This window comes from Phocoena sinus, chromosome 4 (genome assembly GCF_008692025.1).
Source record: "Phocoena sinus isolate mPhoSin1 chromosome 4, mPhoSin1.pri, whole genome shotgun sequence".
Taxonomy (NCBI): Eukaryota; Metazoa; Chordata; class Mammalia; order Artiodactyla; family Phocoenidae; genus Phocoena; species Phocoena sinus.
This window is the reverse complement of record NC_045766.1, coordinates 55366438-55392749: the sequence shown is the minus strand read 5'-3', so window position 1 is coordinate 55392749 and position 26312 is coordinate 55366438. Positions and strand designations below refer to the sequence as shown.

General features: G+C 41.0%; 1 long non-coding RNA gene across 1 annotated transcript in view; it reads right to left on the bottom strand.

Moving 5' to 3' along the window:
* Window positions 1–7404: 7404 nt before the first annotated feature.
* The window catches only part of LOC116753103, a 119856-nt gene continuing 100948 nt past the window's right edge, over window positions 7405–26312 (bottom strand). Inside the window, exons 2-3 of the long non-coding RNA XR_004349682.1 lie at window positions 11117–11183; window positions 7405–9298 (exon numbers count right to left, since the gene is read on the bottom strand). This is a non-coding gene — a long non-coding RNA (uncharacterized LOC116753103). The remainder of the gene's footprint in view (window positions 9299–11116; window positions 11184–26312) is intronic.

Here is a 26312-nt window from a genome sequence, read left to right as displayed (position 1 = left end):
GACATCCTTCCAACACACACGCACATACACATACTCGCTCCTTGCGAGAGATATTGTCATATCCTGATGTTTACATTCCATTTCTCATGTTGAAATAGCCACTGAAAATAAATTGTTTCAAACAATGCTTAGTGTTGCAAAACCAAGTTTTCTAGAACTCATTTTTTAAAAATTCATCTAAATGGAAATTAATTCTATTTTTAAAAGAAGTTAAAATCATTTTTACCCCAGCTTCCTTGTTTGGATTTTCTTGAGAGTTCTTAGTTTCGGAACTAGACACCTTTATAGATCTTTCCCTATATCTCTTATTTTACATATAACTAAATTCCCTCATATAGATAATGCCAATCAGTAATCAAGAGATTAGTAGATTGGGCTCGGAATGCCACCCCCCTTCCCTGTTCTCATCTTCATGGACTGTTTGCTAGTTTGTTTAGCTACTGGGTACTCTCTCCATTAAAATGTACTGGCAGACGAAAACAAATTTGCTTCATCTGACAAGGCAGTAGCGTGCATTTATTTGATCTGCTAATCCCAGAGGTAATATTTGAGGGTAGTGGGTTTTTAATCAAATCTTCAGTATGCCAAGTAGCCAGCCCAGTGCCTGAAATTCTTTCTGAGTCATAGAGGGCAGCCTTGGTTTGCAGCTACTGTCGTAATTTCATGGAACCATAGAATTTTAGAGCTGGAAGGGACCTTAGATTATTTGTGACTTGACCTCCTAGCCACTTTAAAACCATTGCTTGAAAAACATTGTTCTCTGTAACTTTTCTGTTGTTAAACTCTTATGCTCTTTAAAAGAAATGATACACCTGTCCTAGATACCTTTATGGGACTGCTTCTTAAAGGGTTGTTTGGTGGAGTCCTTTTACGCTCGTGAATTTTTGAGCCTTTTGAAAAACACTGGTAAAAAAATTATTTTCAAGTGAGGACACTTGGAAGAAGGAAAGAAGGACTGGAAACCAACCTTTGTTGCAAGACCAATGGGTGCCAGGTGACCCACTTACATCATCTCTTTTGGTACTTGTCTTCAAAGACAGCTATTGTCTCCATTTTACAGATGAAAAAACTGAGATCCAATAAGTTTAAAAGTAACTTGCTCAATGTCTCAGAGTTACTGAGTGACAAAGCTAGGATTTAAACTCATGTCTATCAGGCTCCATTTAGGGCCAATGTTCTGTTTATTGTACCCAACTGTTTCCCTTGAGTTTTATTCAAATATATAAATAGAAAAGCACTCATGAGCCTCCGCATGGCTACATGGTCATAGTTGACACTTACCCTCAGTGTAGTTAACTCAAAAATCTCTAGGAAAGGGGCTCATTTTCTTCTGTTTGGCTGTGTGATAATTATAAGTGAATGTGCTTTGTACAACGGTTCCTTTATATCAGATAGCAACATTTACTCCTTTCGAAGCTGTCTGATGACCTTGCTGTTGAAGACTCTACCTACAAATTCTAGGAGTAAAAGGAACAAGGTTGACTGAGGGCAGGATGCTGAGTTAGCAAAGAGATTCTCTGCTGGTAGGCAGGTTGATGGCTGGAGGGCTTTCAGGCCATCCAAAACACAGAAACAGGTTTTTCCTTAAGGTTCAAGATAACTCTGAAATCAGCTCTGCCAATGCAGTCTGGACATTCCCCAGCTCCAATTTACATAGTGGGCAAAAAGAAAGAGTGACACTCTCCCCTCCAGCCCCTGAAAAGCCCTCAAACTGACACAACTAAAACTCAAGGTTAGGTGCAGAAGGCTGCTTGGGAAATGTAAAGAGAAATCAGCCCAGATGTTGAAAATAACATAGCTGGTCTCCAAGGTAATATTGAAAATCAAAAGTGAGCAGTAGGGGCTTCCCTGGTGGCGCAGTGACTGAGGGTCCGCCTGCCGATGCAGGGGACGCGGGCTCCTGCCCCGGTCTGGGGGGATCCCACGTGCCGCGGAGCGGCTGGGCCCGTGGGCCCGTGGGCCCGTGGGCCATGGCCGCTGAGCCTGCGCGTCCGGAGCCTGTGCTCTGCAGCGCGAGAGGCCACAACAGTGAGGGGCCCGCGTACCGCAAAAAAAGAAAAAAAAAAAAAGTTAGTAGTACAGTTGATGTCAATGAATATGGATTCTGTCCCAGTATTCTTTGTCAGATAGGCACTTCATCTCAATATTTCTTTAAGCTTCCTGCTCTACTGAGACAAAATCACACCTCATGGCTCTTAACAGCATGGTTCTTAACAGCAAGGGCTCTGCAGTACTCACAACTGATTGTGCTCAATCAATGAAAAATGACTGTAGCTACCAAGAAAGGGGCCTCTTGTTTAATTATCTTTTTATTCATAGGCACCTCCCTTCTCTGCCCTATTCAATAGCTCGGCTCTCCTCAAGCTGCCTCTTCCTGGGCTAAGTGCCTGACTATGTGACCATGCCAAATCCTCATCTATTTCTTTCTTGCTATCTTGGGTCCCCCTTTCTTTGCCCACACGCCAGTTTAGTTCTGCTCGTCTCCTAGGAAGATCAATCTCTGGCGTTCTCACCCTGTAAGAGGGTTCAGTAAACACACGATTTCTACTTCTGGGATTCAGCGCTCACTGTCTCTGCAAGAGTTATCCTCTTTCACTTAGATGGGTAACTTAGTTTCCTTAGGATTACTTACTTTCCTTTCCTTTCATCCTTTTAATTGCTTTTTCAATACATCCAGCCCAAGTCAGATCATGTTATTAAAGAACCTGGGATATGGAGCAGATAAGCAGCAATTTATTTTTCTCACCCCTTGTAAATGTGTCTTTTTTTTTTAACATCTTTATTGGAGTATAATTGCTTTACAATGGTGTGTTACTTTCTGCTGTATAACAAGTGAATCAGCTATACATATACAGACATCCCCATATCTCCTCCCTCTTGCGTCTGCCTCCCACTCTCCCTATCCCATCCCTCTAGGTGGACACAAAGCACCGAGCTGATCTCCTTGTGCTATACAGCTGCTTCCGACTAGCTATTTTATATTTGGTAGTGTATATATGTCCATGTTACTCTCTCACTTTGTCCCAGCTTACCCTTCCCCCTCCCCGTGTCCTCAAGTCCATTCTCTATGTGTCTGCATCTTTATTCCTGTCCTGCCCCTATGTTCTTCAGAACCGTTTTTTTTTAAGATTCCATATATATGTGTTAGCATACAGTATTTGTTTTTCTCTTTCTGACTTATTTCACTCTGTATGACAGTCTCTAGGTCCATCCATCTCACTACAAATAACTCAGTTTCATTTCTTTTTATGGCTGAGTAATATTCCATTGTATATATGTGCCACATCTTCTTTATCCATTCATCTGATGATGGACACTTAGGTTGCTTCCACCTCCGGGGTATTGTAAATAGAGCTGCAATGAACATTGTGGTACATGACTCTTTTTGAATTATGGTTTTCTCAGGGTATATGCCCAGTAGTGGGATTGCTGGGTCATATGGTAGTTCTATTTTTTGGATTTTTAAGGAACCTACACACTGTTCTCCATAGTGGCTGTATCAATTTACATTCCCACCAACAGTGCAAGAGGGCTCCCTTTTCTCCACACCCTCTCCAGCATTTATTGTTTGTAGATTTTTTGATGATGGCCATTCTTGTAAATGTGTCTTGTTGATGGTTTTTGCTCAGTGACCCAAATAATAAGTGTTCCTGTTATGTGGTGGTTGAAACAAGCAGAGAAGGTTCTTGTCTAGGTAAACCATGGAGCCCACACAGAAGCAGTCACACGGATGCAGTTCATCAGGCAGAGTCAGCTTATGTTTTTATTTGACTACAGATGATAAAGTAAAGAAATTCAAGTAAAACTATAAAGGATGCCAGACAAGAAAAACCACTAATTAGGGAAAGGGAGAGAATTTCTTTCTAAACGTGCTCATTAAACTATTTTGACTTTGAAATGGAAACAGAATACTAAAATATGGAAATATTCACATTTGTGGTTTTATTAGGGCATATTTAGATTTTTCAAACACTAGGCTCTTTTTTGAAAGTTCTTGACTCAGCAAAATATGGATGCATTTGACCAACCACTTTTTCTTCCTCTGTTTTAAACCCATTTGTATTCCAAGAGAAATTTATGATTCATTTGTGCTTAACCTGTCAAAATGTTAAGAGCTGTTTGAAATAAAAGAAGCCTTTGGATTCTGATGCTTATATAGTTTTTATCCTTAGAATCAGAAAGCCACACCTTTGCAGAGAAACAACAATCTGATACCCTATGGGCAAAGGCATCAGATATGAGAAATTGCAGGGCTCAAGCAGATAACAGATATAATGCTGTTACTTTGAATTTTAATATACAGACATACATATATAACACAAGTAAGCCTTAAGCTTAACTTTCTTTAAGCAAATCATATAATTTAAATGGTGATTTATTTTAAATCAAGTTTCTAATTATTCCTTTCCTTGCAGGGCTACTATGCAATGTTGTTTATGTTGTGTACTGCACAATTCTGGGAAGCTCCATTCTCAAAAACAGCACAAACCTTCACAGTGAATCTGTTTCCTTGTATTCTTAAATTTTGTTTTTCTTTTCTCAACACAAAATTCAGGCAAGAGCATCACCTAGAAATATCACCAAGCTGCAATATCTTTATTGACTAGACCAAAAATTCTATCTTGACTTGCCAAATTGGCAAGGACTTACAAGTGTTTCATGCATATTAACCTAAGATAGTTAGTGTCTGGTGAATTTATAATCAGGCTTTGGGTTTAACTCCATATTCAGTTAATTACCTCTAGATATATGTCCTTGGAAAAGGTCTTTTACTTCTTGGAATCTCTGTGTCTTCAGACGAGAAATTGGGATGACTCTATCTACCTCAGAGAATGCCAGCTGTGTGGAACTAACAAATACACCATGATAGGGCACCTTGAAAGCTCAGCGTGAGTGGTCCACAGAGTAAGTCAACATGGGTGGGGTCTCCTGTGCTTGGGAGCCATCAGCCAGGAGGGGAGAGTAGGCTGGAAGCTTTGGGAGATGGCCAATTGGTATAACCAAAATGGACTGGTAAGTGGTGGAATAGACACTGGGGGAGGTTAGAAGAAAGAGATCAAGAGCAGTGTGTGAAATGCGAGCTGTGAATGCTTAGGAAGTAAGGGCTCTCCTTTTACATGAGGCCTAGTTCAGCCTGTTGGGCGATGTATGACTCCTAAGAGGGCTGAATCCAGTAAGAGCTAAGAATATGATGCATTTAATGTACTCAGCACAGGGCCTGAACTTAATAAGAGATGTTAGCCCTATAGCCCTTTCTAGGGCATGGATTCACTTTACCATGGCAAAGAAAGTGCTACAAAGGACCTAACTCATAAATTCCCACTTGCCAAACAGTGGGCATTGGTTGGGTTTTTTGCTCTTTGCTCCATTGCTTCATTTTGGAATCTGCCTTTTCCTCACTTCATGTGACTCTAGAGAGGTTCACAATCATAGGGTCCTGCACTGACAACTATAGAGGGAGACACATGACCCAAGCTGATCAGAGTCTAACTGTAGATACAACCCAAACAGTGGCAATCAGAGTACTTTTTTGGAATTAATAGGATGCTGAGATAAAAAGGACCTCTCTGCCTCTGAGATTGCAAGATGAAAGGAGCACCCAAACCAGACATTGTTGGGGGCCAAAACAAAGGAAAACAGAGTCAATAGATTTTTATAAAAGAGTCAGATATCACCTGGATCCCACCGTGCCTGAAGCCCCAGACTTTGCAATTACATAGACAATTAGTTCTCTTCTTTGGCTGAAATTAATTTGAATTGAATTTCTATCCATTACAACCAATAGACCTGATGGCTTTGTGGGGATTAACCCTGAGCATTAAACTTTGCCATAGAATATATAGGAAAGCATACCATTTCCTCCTTTTCACTATAGATATTAATCTAAACTGTCTTCTAATTAAAATAATTAAAATCGAATTGGACTTCTGTTCTTGAATGAATGGATAGTTACTGGGATTTATTCCCATGTCCCCAGTATAATAATCCTTCCGTCCTCTGGGACGATGAGGACACTGGTGAAGACAACCACAGGCTGATGACGGCATAGGCACTGACTGTGCCTAGAGTCTCCCAAGACAATCAAGGGAACATGTAGAGTTGAGAGTCAATCCTGTGACAGGGCAGCAGGTCCTCCCAAAGTCAATGAGAAAAGTAAGGGTCTAAATGACATATCTTAACAAAGGAGGCAGCCGAGGCCTATATCTAGATCCTGGGCATGGAGTCAGAAAATTAGGAAATCAACAGTCAGGGAGGTGGGGGGACCAGTAGATTCTGTAGGCAGAGCAGGAAAAGCCTGCGATAAAGCCGCATCATTGTTGGACCTATATGCTCTCCAGGGTATTGTATAGATTAGGGACAGTGGAGTTAAAAGGTCAGGGCAAGAGTAGATGTCTATGGGCTTTACTATATTGTTAACTAGGGCATAATCACAGTCTAAACACAGAAACAGAACAAATGGTTATAGGGAGTAAACATTCATCCATTTACTAATTTATTAATTAACATATCATTTCTATTCTAATCAATCATATATTGAGCATTTGGCATGTACATAGTGCGGTACTAGCGAAAGAGATGGAGAAAAACATAAGAAATGGTCTTTGCCTTCTAAAAGCCACAGTCTAATTAGGGCTATCTTGACAGGGCTATCTGTGCACAGATAACTAGCATATAAAGCGGTGTGTGGTGGTTAAATGTCATCCCAAAGGTTTGACCACAGCAAAGGCTGTGAAATTCCTAGGGAGGTAGACATTATTCTCAGGTGATAAGAAGAGGCTTCTTAGAAGTGGGAGGATAAAGCTGGACAGGTAGTCACTATAATGAAGGGAGCCACATGGGTCTGGAAAGCAGATTGTGCTCTACTAATCTGGGCAAGGTCTTAGTTACTCTGAATCTCATTTCCCCTGCTTCATAATGGAAAACAATATTTCAAATACCCAGGGTTAGAGTCAAGATAAAATAAGTAGTTCTGGACTCCTACAGCATCACAGGGCCCCCACGCCCCAGAGTGACTCAAAAGGAGCAAAATGACCAGGAGCAACAAAAAAAGACCTTGTGAATGGAAATAAGGGACAACCCAGCAGCTGGTTGGGTATGTGGGTCACTTCGCTTTTCAGTCTGGTAGGACTTATACGGTGCTGAGGACTGAACACCAAACCCCTCTCCAACATCCAAGAGCCCCATGCTGGAAATATATCAGCAATTGGTCCTCAAGAGCTTAGATATCACTCCAAGGAAAACGGGGTCAGAAGCTCTGAATTAACTGAGACTAAGTTCTTGGCACTAGACAGGGGCCCAAAATAGGAATTAAGCTATTTTAGAATATGTGAAAAGTTATATTGCTTGGACAACAGGGTTCAGGAATTATAATTCACACCAACTAATTCTGTAAAGCACTCACAGACCACCAACATATACTTGTTCTCTTTTCCCATTCCCCAACATTTCAAGGAATGATATAATTCTGAATAGAATCAATAAAAGCAGAGCTATCAGGTACAGACAGCATTTTACAGATCTGCCTTTATGGCTATAAAAATAATTCAGAGCACACGTTTCTCCTGATGGTAGGAAAGTCATTTTACTGCCACATAGAAAGGACATCACATTAAAGAAATCATTTCTGTATACTTCCATGTATGGCTTCTCATATCAGAGAAGTTGACAAAATTGTGACTCATTGGTGACCCATTTTTGGAAAGTGTGAAAATGGGATCAAGTGTCCACTTATCCATGAGCAGAGCATGTGTACTCCAGGGGAGAGAAAATGTCTTCCTCCGGTGACATTTAAGAAAACGGCAGGGACAGCTATCATTCAGTGTGGGTTGGCTGCAAAGCAGCTCCAAGGCAGCGTCATTGTTGTTGCGATCAGGGAAAGGGGTAGTTCCTCGGGGGTGAAGGAAACAGGTTAGAGCTGACAGCAGCCTCTGGTTAGCTTCCTTTCCCCACACCGCCCTTCCCCACCATGCCCTTCCAGTTCCCCAGTCTTTGCTCTCCCCATCGCCGCCGCCTCACCCCCAAGGACAGTGACCATCGGCTCCTTTTCCTTCCTTTGACTTTCTTCTTCTATCCCTCGCTCAGGTTGACAGGTACACAAATCTAAAATGCCTCCCCCAAATAGAAAAACTAGGAAAAGCTTTCCAGATTGATAGATGGTGGGAACACTGACAGCCTTACTCCTGACTTCCCAGAAGTTTTTTAACCCTAGATGCTGATAGTTTGTATTAGACTATAGGCAATGTGGAGTCTGCATTAGTTTCTTGAGCTTGATTTAATGCAGGCAGATAAGAAACACTATTGTCATTCTGAAAATGTCTTAACTTCTTATTTATCTAGCATCATCACAAACCAAATGTATATCTATTAGTTTTATGGACAAGTGATCATTACCCTTGAAGCGTGAACACTTCTTTTTCATCTGAAATGTATTCTATAATTCCTTCACTTGATAAATACACCCTGTTAAGAATTATTACCATGCTCCTTGTTCAGCCAGGCCCACTGAGCTGGACTTCAGTGGCTGAATTTTGCTGAACTGATTTTGTGCTGTCGAGGAGGGCTAGGATGCAGGTCCCCAAACAATGTCTTCAGACCCTTGTGCAACTCCAATCTGTGAGGCATCTTTCTGTCACATCCCATGCAATAGTATCTCACAGGCTGAGTCACCGCTGGACAAAGCGAATATCAGGGTTTCTCTCTGATAGTAACAAACTATGAACAATTCCAGAGGAAGAGTAGGAGAGCAAAGTCTGGAGCAAAAACAGCCTAACCAGGTAAGGAATCGAGGAAGCTATTGGGAAGAGGTGAGAGCAACCGGCCTGGTGAAGTTTGGAAATCTGCTGAATGAAGTCTGCTAGATTAACCGGTTTTTATTGGCCCTTCCACACACAAGCTCACTTTTGCTCTAAAGGCTTCTTAAAGAGCGTCATGATTTTTGACACTAGCATTGACACCACCTTTATCCTCATCACAAGCTGTTGATTCGAGATGTTTGGTTTTCTATAGTCTCCCTCAATCCTCACTGCTTCCAACCTGATGTCAACTGTGATGGAGAAAGAATGAAGGGTGCCAGAAAAGCCACACACTACACACACCCACCAACAGCACAGATGTCCCAGCTTGTTCCCTGTTGCCCTGATTCACCTGTCCTTCTGATTCAGTATGTCAGATGCTGGCTGGGGTGTTCTGTCCTCTCACATACTGAGGTGTATGGCCTTTGAGAGAATTATTTCCCCTCACCTCACCAAGGAATATTTCACTTGTTTATCAAGTCACAGCTGTGATCCAGGCAGTGTTTCTAGAAGTTCAAAACAAAACAAAACAAAATAAAAAAATCTATTCTCCACCCTACAACCAGAGTGTTTTCTTAGCATGCAAATCTGATCATGTAACTCCCTTTCAGCAGCTTCTCACCATCCTTAGAATAAAGTTCAAAACGCTTAACAGGCCCTGCAGGGTCCCAGGGAAACTGCTCACTCTTCTATTCAGCTTCCTCACCCATCGCTCTCCCCTCACTCTCCATGCCCACCAGCCATGGGGTGCCCAGTACAGGCCTCAAACCAGCCCTGACCCCTCCTGGCCCAGGGCCTTGTCACCCACAGTCCTCCCCACCTGTTAATGAAGCTCCTTCCTTGACACACAAACAAAACCAAACATTCATCCTTCAGGTCTCAGCTTAAATGGTCACCTGCCAAAAGACTAAATCCCCTTGCAGTGGCTACCCAGCCCTCCCCCAACCCTGAGATCCATCAGTCTTGCAACTACTCATCCATCAACTGTCAACCCTTCCTCTCTAAGCTCCATGAGGATAGCGATGGGGCAGATGTAGGCCCCTGAGCTTCTACCCTTGGGGGAGGGGACTGGCTCTTTAAGAAAAACAATACAAAAGTACCTTACTGTGCACATTTTACAAAAAACTTATAATCAATTGTGTGAACACTTTCCTCAGGCCTCTCCCGGGACCTCAAAAGGGGCTGAGCTGGTGGGGACACAAAGCTTAATCTTTAGCTTCATGCTGACTCTGCCTCTGGGCAGGGACTACATTTGTTTTGTTCACTGCTGTGCTTCTGGCACCTGACACAATTTTATTTGGGTGACTATTATCTATTAATTTTCTAATTACTAAATGAGGAAAGGTAGGAATTAGAAAATCTATATTTTTTGAATATTAATATATTGAATATAAAGTATAGTATATACATTTACTGGTAGAACTATGTAATCCCAACAGGAATGAAAGAAGCACGTTAGCTCTCTGAGGGTTGAGCAGATCTTGTATGAAAAGAAGATAAGTGATCCTTTCTCCTCCACGAGGGAAGGTTCGTGGACAGGCTGTCAGAGAACTGGGCTGTGATCACACCAGTTTCAGGCTGATTCCAATCTTCAGCCCTGACTCCGTGGGAAGAAATCTGAATCCTAATCATGAAGTCCTTAATCCGGGATGCTTGATGAACCCACAGGGCTCGTAAATCGGGAATAGTCCTTTCTACGTTCATGTTTCTGGGAGAGGAATCTTGCTTTCATCAAATTCTCAAAGTGAAATGAGACCTCCCAAAAAACGAACAATGACTTGAGATTAGTCCAGGAAGTCTGCATGGAATCAGTGGAATCAATTTCAGTTCAGACAGATGAGGGTTCATATCCCTGCCCTACTTCTTATTAGAAGAGGATCTTCACAATCCACTCGACCTCTGTGTCTATGCAAATGTATAATGGCCCTACTAATGTTACTCACAAGGTGACTGCAACAGTATATATATATATCTCTACATACATGTGTGTATATGTACATAGACACATAATATATATTGTCTGGCCAAGTTCCTGTCTCATAGTGTGCAGTCAATCATATGTGTTCTCTTCCTTTTTAAATAAATCGTTTTTCAATCCTTAGTATAATCTCTGTACTGGAGGTTAAATTATTTAAGAATAATATATACATTAAACCATGTATTCATTTAAAAAGTTTATTCAGCATCTACTCTGTGCCAAGCACTGTGCTTGGCACTGGGCAGGGGGTAGAGTAGGAACCAAAGGTCAATAAAATAATTAGAAGGCATAAAGGCAAATCAAAAAGACTGAAAAAAGTCAAGAAGTGGTTTTGAAAATTTCCTACCTCATGATGATTATGTATTCTCTCTTGGAGATGAGCCCCTTCGGCTGTCTACATTATTCCAAAGTATCTGGGTAAAAATGGAAAAATATAGTCAGTCATGTGGCTTTTTATGCAAAGGATAGCAATCATCCAGATGTTTCCAAATATTCATGTGTTCACTGTAATCTAGACAACCGTTTTGGAGGATTGAAATTTTCATTCTCAATGAGATGGCACTGCTTTGGGTATACACAGCTTTGCCAGTTTCATGTTACAAACCAACAAATATCCTGTCTCTGACAAAGGCCAAGTGCAACTTTGTGCTTGCAAAGCAAAACAAACCCCTCCCCCCAAAAAAGTAATGAGAAATTATGGAAATAAGTGGGTCTTAAAGCCAACATATAATTATTCAGGATTAGTCTCTTAGTCCCTCTTTCTTTCTCTCTCTGTCACACACATAGACACATGTTAGACCTGCTCCATCTCACTCTCCCCACCGCCAGCCTCCCTCCAGCCAGCCCCACCGTCATTCCCAGATAAGTGAGGCTTCCTCAAGCACACAAGTGCTGACCAGTGTCCCCTATACACACCTAGGGCTGCCAGATAAAATACAGGATGCCTAGGTAAATCTGAATTTCAGATAAACAATAAATTAATTTTTAGTATGAGTATGCCCAGATAGTGCATGGGACATACTGGTTCTAAAAGTACTCTTCGTTTATCTGAAATTTGGATTTAACTCGATGTCCTGTATCTTTATTTGTTAAATCTGGCAACCCCACCCCATCCCTTCCTGGAGTTGTAGACTGGGACCAAGTTACTGCCACTCTCATTCCTTTGGACCTTCGTGCCATTTCCACCCTGGCATGTCCCAGTTCCCAGGATGGTGCTTTTTCTCTGGACCCCATTTCAAATCCCTATGCTACCAAGCCCTACCTTTGGAACACCACCATTGTAATTACCCACCACTGTGCTTGGCAGGGCTGTCGCAACTCCCAGCTTTTCTTTCTCAGGTAGCCAGAAATCTTTGTCACTGGCCCCTTCTCCACTGGTGACCTCTGCTATCACTGGATCCCTTCTCCACCTGGGTCCCCTCCTACTTGGTGGGACTGTGACAGAACTCTGACCCCTGAGCAGCCTGCCCTGTGGCTGCCCTGACCCACTGCAAATAAATTTCCAGACTCCCTGATAGATACCCAATAGGACAGTACACCTAATTCACATTAGCCATGTTAAGGATTAGTTGCATTCACAAGCTAAAATGAACAAAAGAAGAGGGTCAAACAATGCAGTCAAGAAGAGACTGCTTGGGCTTCCCTGGTGGCGCAGTGGTTGAGAGTCCGCCTGCCGATGCAGGGGACACGGGTTCGTACCCCGGTCCGGGAAGATCCCATGTGCCGCGGAGTGGCTGGGCCCGTGAGCCATGGCCGCTGAGCCTGCGCGGCCGGAGCCTGTGCTCCACAGCGGGAGAGGCCACAACAGTGAGAGGCCCATGTACCGCAAAAAAAATAAAAATAAAAAAAAATAAAAGAAGAGACCGCTTATTTCCTAAGAAGAAATGTAACCAAATGGGAAAATATTTAATAAACCAATAAATGAGTTAATAGTTGCACAAAATATAATTTATCTCAGAGCCTGCAGTTCAATCACATAAGCACTCATAATATCAAAGCTTTTTTTATTTCCTCTAAATTTATCAAGGTCTCATTTAATTGCTATAAACACCTAAAGACATGAGCAAATTAACACATAAAATTGCAGGATTTTAGGTGATACATATTCATGAATGCATGTTGTTGTGATCAGACAAATAATGACCTGAGACATTGATGAATTTGGTAGAAGCAAAAGAAAAACATAGCACACTGTTAGAATTCTCTGCAGATCACAGAATGGAATATTTGATAAGCCCTACTCTAAGAGATCATTCATAATAATTATTGTATATCTCTAATTCTTCCAGGAGAGAGATCAGCAAATGTTTAATCAGTAAGCTTCATAAAAATACTGTCCCCAAAGCACTTGAAAGCCAGATCAGTGCTAAAGAATGCTGGCTTCTTGGAAGGCTAATCCAGGCCCTGTTTCTCAGAATCAGTTTTACATTCTTACTGGCATTCTTGCTTCTATATCTACTGCCACTCAGAAAGGACTGACAGTTTTCCAAGCATTTGTGGGAATCTCAAGTTACAGCTGTTCCAGAGTCTTCAAAATAAATGCCTTTTATTTGGATGGAAATATATAGCATGTGTTGCTCACCCAGAGTTGCTGCAGTGTAGTTATTTTTGAATCCACAGCCTGCTAACCCCTCTTGTCAGAACCCATCCATACATAGCTCCTGTTCATTAAACTCTTTGCTCTCACCCAAGCAGGCAGTGCCCCTGTGAGCTGGAAACTGCACTTAGTCTGAACATAGTTGGACTGGTCCTGACAAAAAAAAATGAGCAAATGCTTAAGGCAGACAATCAGATTGAGAAGCAAAGGCACAGACTGACAGATGCTGCAAATGAGTCTCAAGAAAGGGCGAAATTACACAGCTCACATATAGGAACACTAATTAATTTCGGCTGATCTCAGAGTAAACCTCAGAATCCTTCTCAACACAATATTCTAGTCAGCCATTTCCAATCAACCTGGAGCAAAAAAGCACTTCAAAGTTATTTGCCTCCCCTGTTCAAATTGAGGTCAACTTGAAAGTTGGGCTCTGGAATAAAACTACAAAAACACTGCCACCACAATAATACTTTTAAAGGATTTACTATGTTTCAGAAACTATGGCATATATGTATTTGTGTGTATATCTATATGTATATGTATACATATATGTTAATTCACTTATTCCTTACAAAGCCCTATGATGGCTGTCCCTTTTTGTACTGTCCCAGTTTGTAATAATTTGCTCAAGGTCACATACAGGAGGTTAAAGGTCAGTATTCAAATACAGGACTATCTCCCTTTACATCCTGTACTCTTAGCCATTGTGCTGGCAGCTGGACTACCATTAAGTGGGGAGAACTTGACAGCTGCTTGTCGTGTGACTTCAAGGGATAATGGGAAAATCCTCTCCTCACATTTTCAAGCTCCCCCTCCCAACACAGATCTGTTTGCTTTATTCAGAGGGAACAACTGGTAGAGGGGTGAGAGCATGAAATGCAGAGTCCCAGCTCATCCGCTACATAGGGGTCTGACTTTGGGTAAGTAGCTTAGCCCTCCTGGGGATGATTATAATGATAATACCCCACAAAGTTGTATGGGCATTAAATGAAACACTTAGAGAAACACATTTTGAAAGTGGAGTTGAGTGTGCAAGGGTTAGTCAGTATTATTAAGACCCAGAATTAGATAAAGTACATGAGTTCTCCCCAAAGTATTTGTATTTAGACAATGGTATTTACCCTGAGATTCTGAGTGGAGTCTGGAGGGGGGGTGTTAGTGGCATTTTGGGAGATGGAACATTAGGGGTCATGAGGAAGGGGCATAAGACTGCCTGACATGGCTGGAGGTGGAGAGAGGAAGCTGGGGCTCCCGCTTTCCACTTGTAACCTTGGGCAGTGATGCGGCTAGAACCAGCATCCCCAGATGCTCAATACATAGACTAGATTTGCCCACCACCCTTGTCAGGAAATTCCCAGCTATCAGACACTTTTCAATTAGCTGTTGTAAAATACAGATGGGATCATTAGAGATTAGTTACTATCCATGGAAGTGAGGACACAAGCACAGGATCCCTCAGGAAGCACCTAGCAGCCTGAGAGGGAATCAGCACTAAGAACAAGTATACATACTCCAATCCCCAGGGCTTGGTCAGTGTAGAGCAACAAAGGGAAATTGGAGGTTCTTCCATGTTCATCTCACCCCTTGCCCAATAACCTCAAAGGCACCCTATAGAGTCTTATCTCCATTTTTAGAAAAAGTCCAATCCTCTTGGAAGTCAGTCGAGACTTCTGTAGGGGGCACTAACTGCTGTAGTCTGGCAACATTTCATCTCTTCTCTGTAGGCACTTTGCACTTTGTGTGGGGAGCTTTGGTTATGTGGACAGCCACTGGTTATGTGGCCAGTACAAGAGATGACCATGCGACCACCTTGAAAGCCACTCATACTTGTCTGGATCACTCACGGAGCCATATTTCGTAGCTGCTCCGTAAGATGAATCTAACTGAACTGGATAGGATGGAATGGCACTGAGTTGAACTGAATTTGAGCCAGTTGAACTGGCTGCCTTTTCTAACCCTGAACCAGGTAAGGTGAGAAGATCTCTGTTTCCTTTCAGCCAGTGTCTCAGACCAGCCCTAACGATGCACCCTTTCAGTGAATGGAACACTCATCTGCCGAGTTGCTGGAGTCGTCTTTGATAACACTTCCTCTCTTTCACCTTTACCTCCCATCTAATCCATCACCAAATCCTGCCCATTCTTATCTCACACTCACTTTTAGGAAAGCTTCACTTCTCTCCATCTTTGCCACCACAATCCTTGCCCAAATCACTGCCATCTCTCACCCTGAGTACTCATGCAGCCTACAGAATGGTCTCCCTATGTCTATTCTTGCCCCACTCCCCAATCTAAACCCTGCACTAAAGCTAAAATGATTTCATACACACACACACAAAACAGCAAAACACCAATATGATCGATTTCTCCCCCGGTAAAACCAAAGGGCCTCCCTCACCATTAGGATGACTATAAACGTCCTCTGAGCACAGCCTGGATCCTCCCTCCTGGACTCATGCCACTCTGGCCATGCAATTCCTCAAATGCTCCCTCATGTTTCTTAGCCTTTGCTCACATCATCCCCTCAGCCTGAAACACCTTTGCTCTGAACTCCCATCCCTGCCCCACACTTTCCTATATCTGATGATACAAAAACATGGCCTTCTTTCATGCTATAGCAGGTATTACAGCTATCCACTCTCCTAGAGTACTTTTCTCTTTCTTCACAATGCCTATCAGACTTTATAATGCCATTTTCCCACTAAGCAACAATCACCGTAGAAGCTGGGACTATGTCTTTTTGGCATACTATTTCTCCCCAGGGTCTAGCACTGGGCTTGACAGATGATAGGAAACAAGAGCCATTGTTGTTGAATGTTGTGTGGAGGGATACCACTAGCTCTGCAAACTGCCAATGGCGACTCAGAGAGTAGGAGAACGATGAAGCTGATATAACCCACGAACCTCTCACTCCACCCCTCCTCCCATTTGGAGCTTACTCATTTCTGCTTTGGAAATTTTGGGATTACAATTTACAAGGGCACTCAAAGGTGGGCAACAATACTGCAGGTCATACAAATACTCAGTATGACTGTTGACAAGTTTTTATTACTGTGTGGAGTATTTTAGAATAGTTCATTCCTTATAGTGCATTGTTTAGAACCGTTCCTTTCATACAATCATTACATGCTGACCTTAAGTGCATGTCAGGGGCCAGTCTACCCACTGCATAAGCTGGATCTCATAGCAGGCCAAAAAGGAGCTATCTAGCTCTGTTTAAATGCGTCTTGTGATGGAGGAAGAGCTTGTGACCTCCATTCCATTGTGAAGCAGCTGCACTTCTTAGAAAGTTCTGCCCTCACTGTATCTCTTCCCCCCGATCTTGAACCAAATAACCCTAAACGTGCATCCACATGGCAACATTTCAGTCACCTGAAGACCCCTGACAAGCCACATCTGAAGTCTTCTCTTCCATATTTTATGCTTTTGCCAGCCTTGATTTTTTATTTATGGACCACATCTTGCTATTTTACTGCATGCATTCTTGTAAGCTGCCTTATATCCTGTGTGGAATAAGGCCATATATAAATAAACCCTGTGTCTTTCCTCTAGGCAACAACTCAAGTTCCCCACCTGACCGTCTCCTTACCAACCTTGCGTTATTACCTCAGATTTACCCTCTGATCAGTCTGACACTAGAATAGGTAAAAGTATAGGGCTATCCCCAAACTCTGTCTTCGCCTTAGACAGATACTGTCAAGACCGTGGGATGGTCTCTGGGTGCAGTGTCTTGGGACTAATAGGCAGAGTTTGGATGAGAGCAGGTCCATCACTGCTGTTTCACAGTTTCATTTTGCAAAACAGTTCTTAGTGACATGCTCAGGCTTTGGAAACCCTTCAAACCACCCTCCCTTGGTACTTGAGGTGATAACCTGGCCTCCTTCATGAGCTAGAAGATTCAGGTCACGGGACTAGAACTCCCCCAACACACCTCCACACTAATTCAGAGTCCACTCCCTCTCTTTCCTTCTTCACTGCTGTCTGTACCTTCCTTTGAAAGCTGTTCTCTCTACTCTAATCTATTCCTTTCCACAAAATGAGATCTGCTCCAACAAGTGTCCCTGTTATCGTGGTATTTCCATCTTTCCCTTACAGATAGCTCCTTCCCTTCTGCATACAAAATGCTCAAGTCATCCCTAGTCTAAAAATTACTATTAATGAAATATTTAATACCTATTTTAGCCAAAAGCTGACATCCTAGCTATTTCTGTTCAAACATGAGTAAACCTTCAGAAAAAAACCCTGCTGTTATATGAGGGGGGATCCAGGTTTTGCGGGGCCTGCAGGTTATACAATTTGGGTGCAGGAGGGCTCTTTAAAATAAAGAATTCAAACTTATAAATAAAAAGTTAAGTACACAAGTGAATATTTATTTAGAATGAGAAAAAATGCAACAAATTATAATTTAAAAAAATACTACAATTAAAAAATAATGTAATATTTTAATTTATTAACTGTCTGGCCTCTACAACATTTCCTCCCTCGTTTTTTACCTGCATTCTCTTTGATTGCTTCTTTATTTGGCAAGGATTCAATCTGTTTTTCAGCATTGTTAATTTTTTTAAAATGTGTTCATTTTTATAGTTTAGAAAAGTTTTAGCTTCCCACACCATTATTGGTAATATGTAAATCTGTAGAATTTTTTCCCTCAAATTTATAAAAATCTCATCAAATTTCCTTCATTTGTGAGCTAAAAAATTTAGAACATTTTAAATTTTGTGTGTGTGTGTGTGTGTGCTATGACTTATCTTAAATCTTCTTTGAACTGACAACACCCATTAACCAGTTTGCCTTTGATGTCTCATCACAGTGGTATATTATGAATTTTAGGTTACCTTATCTGATAGGAAAGAATTTGCATTTTGACTGGGCCTTGACAAGAGCCAGATCCTCTTCTTGCAATTTTACATATCTCATAATTAAAAGGACGTTTCACACACTAGCTTCTGGCTCTGTACATTTCAAACCTTTTCTCCTCCACATTTTTCCTAATGCCAGGTGTCAAAAGACACATTCACACTTGGTGTCATTGCTGGATGAGTCAGCCCCAGTGGTGGAGGGAGAACTCCCAAGACTATTAGTAGTAGCTTAACTATATATTAACTCTATGTGAACCACACAATGTATCCCCCTTAAACCCTAACTCTAGTTCCCTAAGCAGATACTCAAATGCCATTCACAACCACAGGGGAACTGTGAGTAAAGGAGGGCCTGAATAGAAAGATACAGTAGTCTTAACTGACTGCACTTAAATATTGCTATGGACTGAATGTTTGTCTTCCTCCAAAATTCATATGTTGAAAGCCTAATCCCCAATATCATGGTATTTGGAGACTGGTCCTTTGGGAGTAATTAGGGCTAGATTAGGTCATGAGGGTGGGGACCTCCTGATGAAACTAATGCTTTTATATAAGAGGATCTTTCTCCCTTTCTCCTCCAACTCCCCACTCCCCCCACCTTGTGAGGACATAGGGAGAGAAGACACTGCCTGCAAACCAGGAAGAGGGCTCTACCTGACCACGCTGGCACTGTGACACCAGACTTCCCAGCCTTCAGAACTGTGATAAATACATTTCTGTTATTTAAGCCACCCAGTCTGTGGAACTTTGTTAAAGCAGCCTGAACAGACTAAGTCGAACATCTTACATGTGTAAGTTTTACAGATTACATAACCATAGGAAGGCGCTGCTAGTACATCCTAGGGCCTGGGAAAGGTCTGGGCAAGTGAGGGTCTTGAAACTGACAGCTAATCTGCTTCTTGATATGTCTGCCTTGGCTTTAGAATTTCCTCAAAAAGTCTCCTCAAAGTCCTGCCCCTTTACCCGGATATGCCCTCCTTGCCACTTAACCCCTTGGAGGCTGGCTTCTACTCTACATTCTTGTAACTCAGCAATGACCTAAAACTAATACAGTACCTTGGGTTTTTTAAATAAATTTATTTATTTATTTTCGGCTGCCTTGGGTCTTCGTTGCTGCTCACGGGCTTTCTCTAGTTGCGGCGAGCGGGGGCTACTCTTCGTTGCGGTACGCGGGCTTCTCATTGTGGTGGCTTCTCTTGTTGCAGAGCACGGCCTCTAGGCACACGGGCTTCAGTAGTTGTGGCTCGTGGGCTCTAGAGTGCAGGCTCAGTAGTTGTGGCACACACGCTTAGTTGCTCCACGGCATGTGGGATCTTCCCGGACCAAGGCTCGAACCCATGTCGTCTGAATTGGCAGGCGGATTCTTAACCACTGCGCCACCAGGGAAGTCCACTAATACAATATCTTTTCCCCAGCCTTTATTCTTTTCAACCCTCTGCCTTCTTTCTCTGAAGCAAGCTACTCCCTTGTCTCCTACCCAGAATCTTCCTGACTCATTCACCGTCTCTCTCTCTTCCCCACCCTCACACTCCCCAACCCTCCCACCTTCGCCTCTCCCTCCCTAAGTGAAGGCACTTTCCTTGTTTCTGTCCCTGGCTCCTCCTTCCTTCTCTCTATGGAGCACGCTTCCTTGGAAACCTCATTCATTCATAGACTTCCTTCATCAGCTCAGCCTCTACGCTCGCTCACTCCAGTCTCCTTTGCTCTAGAGAAGAAATTTCTCTCTAGAGCCATTTTCATTGCCTGCCAGCATCCCCTCAACACTTTAATCCAATGTCTTTTCCCCACACTGGCTCTTCTTTCTTGGCTACATGTTGTCTATTAATGCTGAGAGATCACTGTTGACTCCTGTTTTTCCCTTGACCACCATACTCCTTTTTACCCTTTCCTACTTCTAGCCTTCGCACCTCTTAACTAGAGTAAAAACTTCTCAGTTGTTCCAGAGAATTCTACAGCCTGGTGTTCTTCTCCTCCTTCCAACCAGATGGTTTTTCCTTCTCCTCAGAACTGCCACATGCTTTTAATTTATCTGATAGAATTTATTATATTTCATCTTGTATTTATGTGGCAATAACTCACATTTATAAACTGATTATAATGTGCTAAGCATTTTGTATTATCTTATGTAATTCTCATACCTACTCTGTTACTGGCTTTTATTAACATGTTAATTATTTCTGTTTTCAATGGAGAACCTGAGCCTTAGAACTTGCTCAAGGTCACATAGAAAGTGGCAGAGCCAGAATTTAGATGCAGCTCTCTAACTAAAAATAACCATGAGCTTAATCACCAATAACTAATCATAATAATATAACTGCTACCATTTATTATGCACTTGCCCTGTGCTCTATAAACGTCATATTACCTATAAGGTTATAATGTTATCATTCCCCTCTCATAGAGGAGAAACCTGAGTCCCCCAAACTTTATGCCATCCCCCTAAGGCCTCCTGGCTGGTAATGGCAGGGCTACTATTGAAGATGGGCTGCTTGGCTCCAAAGCCCATGGGGTAACCATGTCACCAGACTGCCTCCCTCTGCACTCTGCTAACTTCATCTTTGTTGTCCTGGCCCTTCAACTATACAGTAGCCTCCCTGAAGGCAGAGGGCTCTTCTTATTCATTTTTTTCATTCTAAAGGTAATTTTTATTTTGAAATTATTTCAGAATTACAAAAACGTTGCAAACACAGTACAGAAATTGTTTTTTCCTAAACCATTTTAAAGTTACCAACATGCTACCATATAACCCCTCAACAATTTTGCATAAACTTCCTCCAGACATAGATCTTCTTCTACATAACTACAATAAAACCATCAAAATGAGGAAATAGACATTGATACCTCATTATCATCTAATATCAGACCCTATTCAATTTTCACCAGTTGTTCCAATAATGTTCTTCATAGCAAAAGGATCCAGTGCAGACTGAAACATTTAGTTCTCTGTGTCTCTAGTCTCCTTCAACATGGAATAGTTCCCCAGGCTTTCTGCAACATCCAAGCCCTTGACACTTTTAAAAACTGCATCCCAGTCATTTGTAGAATGTCCCTCAATTTGAGTGAGCCTGCCTGCTACATAACTCAGGTTATATATCTTTGACAGTAATGTCTGAGAAGTGATATTTGGTTCTTCCATGCCTTCCTATAAAGTGGTCACAATTTCTTTTGTCTCTTTTCTGGTAAGGTTAACTTTGATAATTGGACTAAGATGTTATCTCCCAGGTTTCTTCAAGTTACCCTTTTTTCTTAGTACGTAAATACTTTGTAGTAGGTACTTCTTTGAGACTATATTTTGTCCTCATCAAACTTTCACCCACTTAGTTTCAATATGCATAGATGTTTCTTGGCTTAGTTACTACTGTAATCGTTGCCAAATGATGATTTTCTAATGTAAATCTTCTTTCTACTTTCACTAGTCAGCATCCACTTCTCTCAATTTATTTATCCACTGATATATTAGTATGGACTCAAGGATCCTATTTTATTCAATGGGTTATAATACTCTACTAACATCATCTATTTTGAAGTTCAAATTGTCCCACGTTCATGTTCATTCCTTCAAAGAGGCTGCTATGTCGTCATGTTCCCACCATCCTTTGAGCACTTCCTACATCCTAGGACAATAAGATATTCCAGGCTTCTCTTATACTTTCCCTGGCCCAGTCCTGGTATCAGTCATTTCTCCAAACCATCATGGTTCCTTTTAGTAGAGGATGGTACTTAGAAATTAAGATCTGGCCACTTGGTGTGCTTGCTGTGACTGGGATGTCAGTGCTCTGGGGCTCTCTCGGTGGTCAGGGCTAGGAAGCTAGAAGATGCGTGTGTGCGTGTGTGTGCATGCATATGTGTGTGTATGAAACAATGAGTTCACATCAATACCTCCAATTCCATTCTAATATCATATGGTTCATTCCATTTTTCTCCTTTTCTACATTTCTAACTTTCTTCTTAAATACTATAAAACCATTATTAATTTATGTACTTACTGGGTCATTCTCCCCATAGGTACACAATCTCCTGATGCTACCACAGTTCCCCCACCCTCACACGGATGCCCTACCCTACTCAGACTCCGACTTCCCCTGCCAGCCTGCCCCACTCCAACTCCGCCACCTCGCCTTCCTCTTCAGTCCTGCTCACCCCCGCCTAACAGCTGTTAGACTGAACTGTTCCAGAAGCACTCATGCTATGATGAATCTCTGGACTAGCACAATGCTCTTTGCTGAGTGGTTACTCTCAATTCACATTTTTTAAACAGAATAAAATAAATATTGGCCCACTTGAGGTTTTATACATAAAAATTGGTCTTTATTAAGAAAATAATAAAGTTTATACTTATCATAAAAAAATAATACCTGAGTAAGAACAAAAATTAAACAGAACGTAAGTTCTTACTAAAAAGGCTAAATTCAACGTACAGGAAGCATAAAGTATCAACCAAAAGGTGCTGGTTTTCCCTCTACATCTGGCCTGCCTCAGGGTCCATGAGTATTCCTGACCTTCATTTTTTCTAGTCTGCTATTAAGGAAAAAAGGTTTAATTCTTTTTTCCAGAAATGTTTTTGTCACTTCATGAATTTAAACCGATAACTCTTAGTTTCCCTTGGCTGGGGTTGTCTAACATCTATTGCCTGAAGTATAAAATCCTGTTGTGGGGTTGTTGTGACACACAGTTGCCAACTGCTTTCTCCAAAGGCAGAGTCCACCTTCCTCTGAGGGTCTCTCTCTGCAAGCCCATCTACTAGCTCCTCAGTCTAAGAACACAGTTTCTCCACTACACACCTGGATCCAGAATAGTTTTCCTTTCTAACTTTTCAAAATTATAAGAGGACATATACAACTTTCTTCACAAATATTACATTTCAGTTGGTTGACTTATTTTTAAGTCAACCAACATGATGTGGCTATAAAATAAACAGATGTGTGACCTGTTTCATTTCTTTTATAGTGTACTGTAATATATAAAAAATAAGTATATTTTCAAGAATATTTGATCTTCAGGACTTTCAGAGCAATTAAACAGTATGGCTACCAGCAAACAAAGGTATGGCTTAAATTAAAACTTCTAGGGACCTTTGTAAAGCCTGGGTTGAAAGTTTCAGTGACTATTCAATAAATTCTACCAAGAAACTTCAGGTCCAACTCAACAATATTAAGGTAAGATAAGAGCCTAATTTCTAGTGCCATCATCCATAGATTGTATGCTAACAATAACAATTCACACATATTATTACATGTATTCCTCACATGAACCCTTTGAGGTAGACAAGAGCTACAACATGATGAAACAAACTCACACATCTTCAAGGTGGGAGAACTAAAATGCAACCCTAGGTTTCTTCTCCTTTTTTAAAGATTAACTTTTAAAAATTAATTATGTATTTTTGTCTGCATTGGGTCTTCACTGCTGCGCACAGGCTTTCTTCAGTTGCAGTGAGCAGGGGCTACTCTTCATTGCAGTGCATGGGCTTCTTGTTGCAGTGGCTTCTCCTGTTGCGGAGCACGGGCTCTAGGCCTGCGGGCTCAGTAGTTGTGGCTCACTGGCTCTAGAGCACAGGCTCAGTAGCTTCGCGGCATGTGGGATCTTCCTGGACCAGAGTTCTAACCCGTGTCCCCTGCATTGACAGACGGATTCTTAACCACTGCACCACCAGGGAAGTCTGCAACCCTAGGTTTTAATTCACCCCACACCCACACGTCATGCTGCCTCTCCAGACGAGATTATGTTTGTAATAGGTTTCCAATTCCTCAACCATATCTTCTTATGCTGTGCATCCAAACTCCCTTCTACCTAATGAGGTAGATAAATCAAGCCAATGAAGTCTAAACTCATAGGAAAAATGCCTCTGAAAAGATGTTTTCATTAAGATAACTGGCTTATTCAAAAAACTATTTTCCCTTTAAGCTAAAGAGCAAGGTACCTAAAGAAATTCCCAACTAAATTATATTCAGAAGTCAGAAAACTCTTCCGACATGAAATGTGGGAGTTTTTACTTTTCTGACAAAGTAGGGTGAATGCTTTTTATTCTAGATTATCATTTTTATATGAAGACAAAATACTTAAGTTCATTCATAGACATTTTCAAAGATGGCTATGCTACTGCCATGAAAGTATAAGAAAGAAAAAAAAAGTCAGTTATTTAATGGTCATCACAAGGCCCAAAAAACACCATTTCAGTTTTTGATGAATGTATTACTTCTACCACTTTAACTTATTGGAAATTCAAAGAATTCTATCACTATAAGGAATATTTATTGTGTTTTATGATTATAAAATTAACACATGCTCAATATTTTAAAAGGCAAAAAATTATAAAGAATAAAAATAAGATCACATACACTCTCATCACCCATTGATAACAACCGGTTTCTCTTAAATGTATCTTTTCATGCATTTGTGTGTCTGTTTTTATTTTTGCAAAGTTGAAATCATAAAGTTTCATTTTCTGTTTTTTCTCATTTATACAATAGCATTTCCTCATAACATTAAATGCTATAGTGTGACATTAGTGAATGAATAATAGCCTATGCAATGTACCCTAACTTATTTAACCATAATTTAATTCTATTATTAGAAATGTTAGCTTTTTTATTTTCAATATTAAAAATAACAATTTTGCATATAACTCTTTGCCCACAACTTTGGATAGATTCCTAGAAGTAAAATTATTGCATGAAAGGACATGAACTCTTTTAAGAATGTTATTCATATTGTTAAATGCATTTCTAGGAAGATTATACCAGTTTGCAAATCAACCAGCAGATTATTTTTTAAAAAACTCTTAGTAGCATTTAATGTTTTAACATCATTTTGCAAATTTACTAGTTTAAAAATTATATCTCGTTGTTTTAATTTGCATGCATTTGACTATTAATAAAACCAATTTTTTTGCATATGTTAATTTCCCATTTGTGTGTGTGTGTGTGTGTGTGTGTGTGTGTGTGTGTGTGTGTGTGTTTTTACATGTGTTTCCTTCGGTCTTGTATTTTGTATTCATTTTTCAAGTGGGATATTTAGATTACTATTTTCAAATATACTTTTTCATTTGTTAAATATAATAGACCTTGGTTGCCAGTATTATTTACCAGTTAGTCATTTGCTTTTAATTTATATGTAGTTAAATTCTTAATGTTCCACTATGTATGCAGAGCACATAATGTCTAAAACATGTTGTTACACATTTTGGTAAATAAAATAGTTTGTCTATAAATCTGTTCATTTGTGGCTGGACAACAGACATTAAACCAAGCTGTTTGAGGAGTCTAGTAACCCCTCATCCAGCAATCTCTGCTGGCTCTTTCAGAGAGCAGTGAATCGTACAAAAGAACACTTCTAAACTCAGCCTTCCATAACCCATTTTGAATGGAGCTTTGAACTGACCCAGAGCCCTTTGGGAACTTTGTTTCTCTCCAGGCATAATACTATTTCCTGATTATAAGAGCTAAATCTTATCAAAAGCACCTCAAAAATCTTCTAGGAGACATCAAATGCCAATTATCAAATAGCACTTTGATGAGTTAAGTCTAAGTGAATGTGAAACATATAAATAAACAAGAATATAAAGTGGAAAGGTGCCTCATCAATTAGGTTTGGGACAGGTTGAAAGGAAAGATGAGTTTAATTCAAGCGTAAAGTATAATTCGTTTACCAACTGTACATCTGATCACAAAATAAGTTGAGTCCGTGCTGGCCACAAACGTCAATAATCCCTGAGAGAAGATAGGAATTTCAAATATATTTCTCTTCAACCTACATTCCGAGTCCCTTTGTGGCAATATTTAAAAGAAGAGGAAATAACATACAAAGTATATTACTTTTCCTTTCATTTCAGTTCTGATCCTGTGAAATATTAAGATTCAGGCCAGCCAGATGAATCCTCCCCATCCCACTCCATGCTGAGCGAGCCCAAAGGAGTGCAGACGAGACCAACACTGGTAGCACAGAAGTACCTTCGAGGAATCGGGCTGATCCTATAGCCAAAACCGCCATCTGTCCTCAGCTGAAAGCTGTCAATTGTGGCTATTTATGAACTCTCTAGTTGAGCCTATAAATGGCTCAATCTTACCTTGCCTACTCAGTGTCACCCTCTT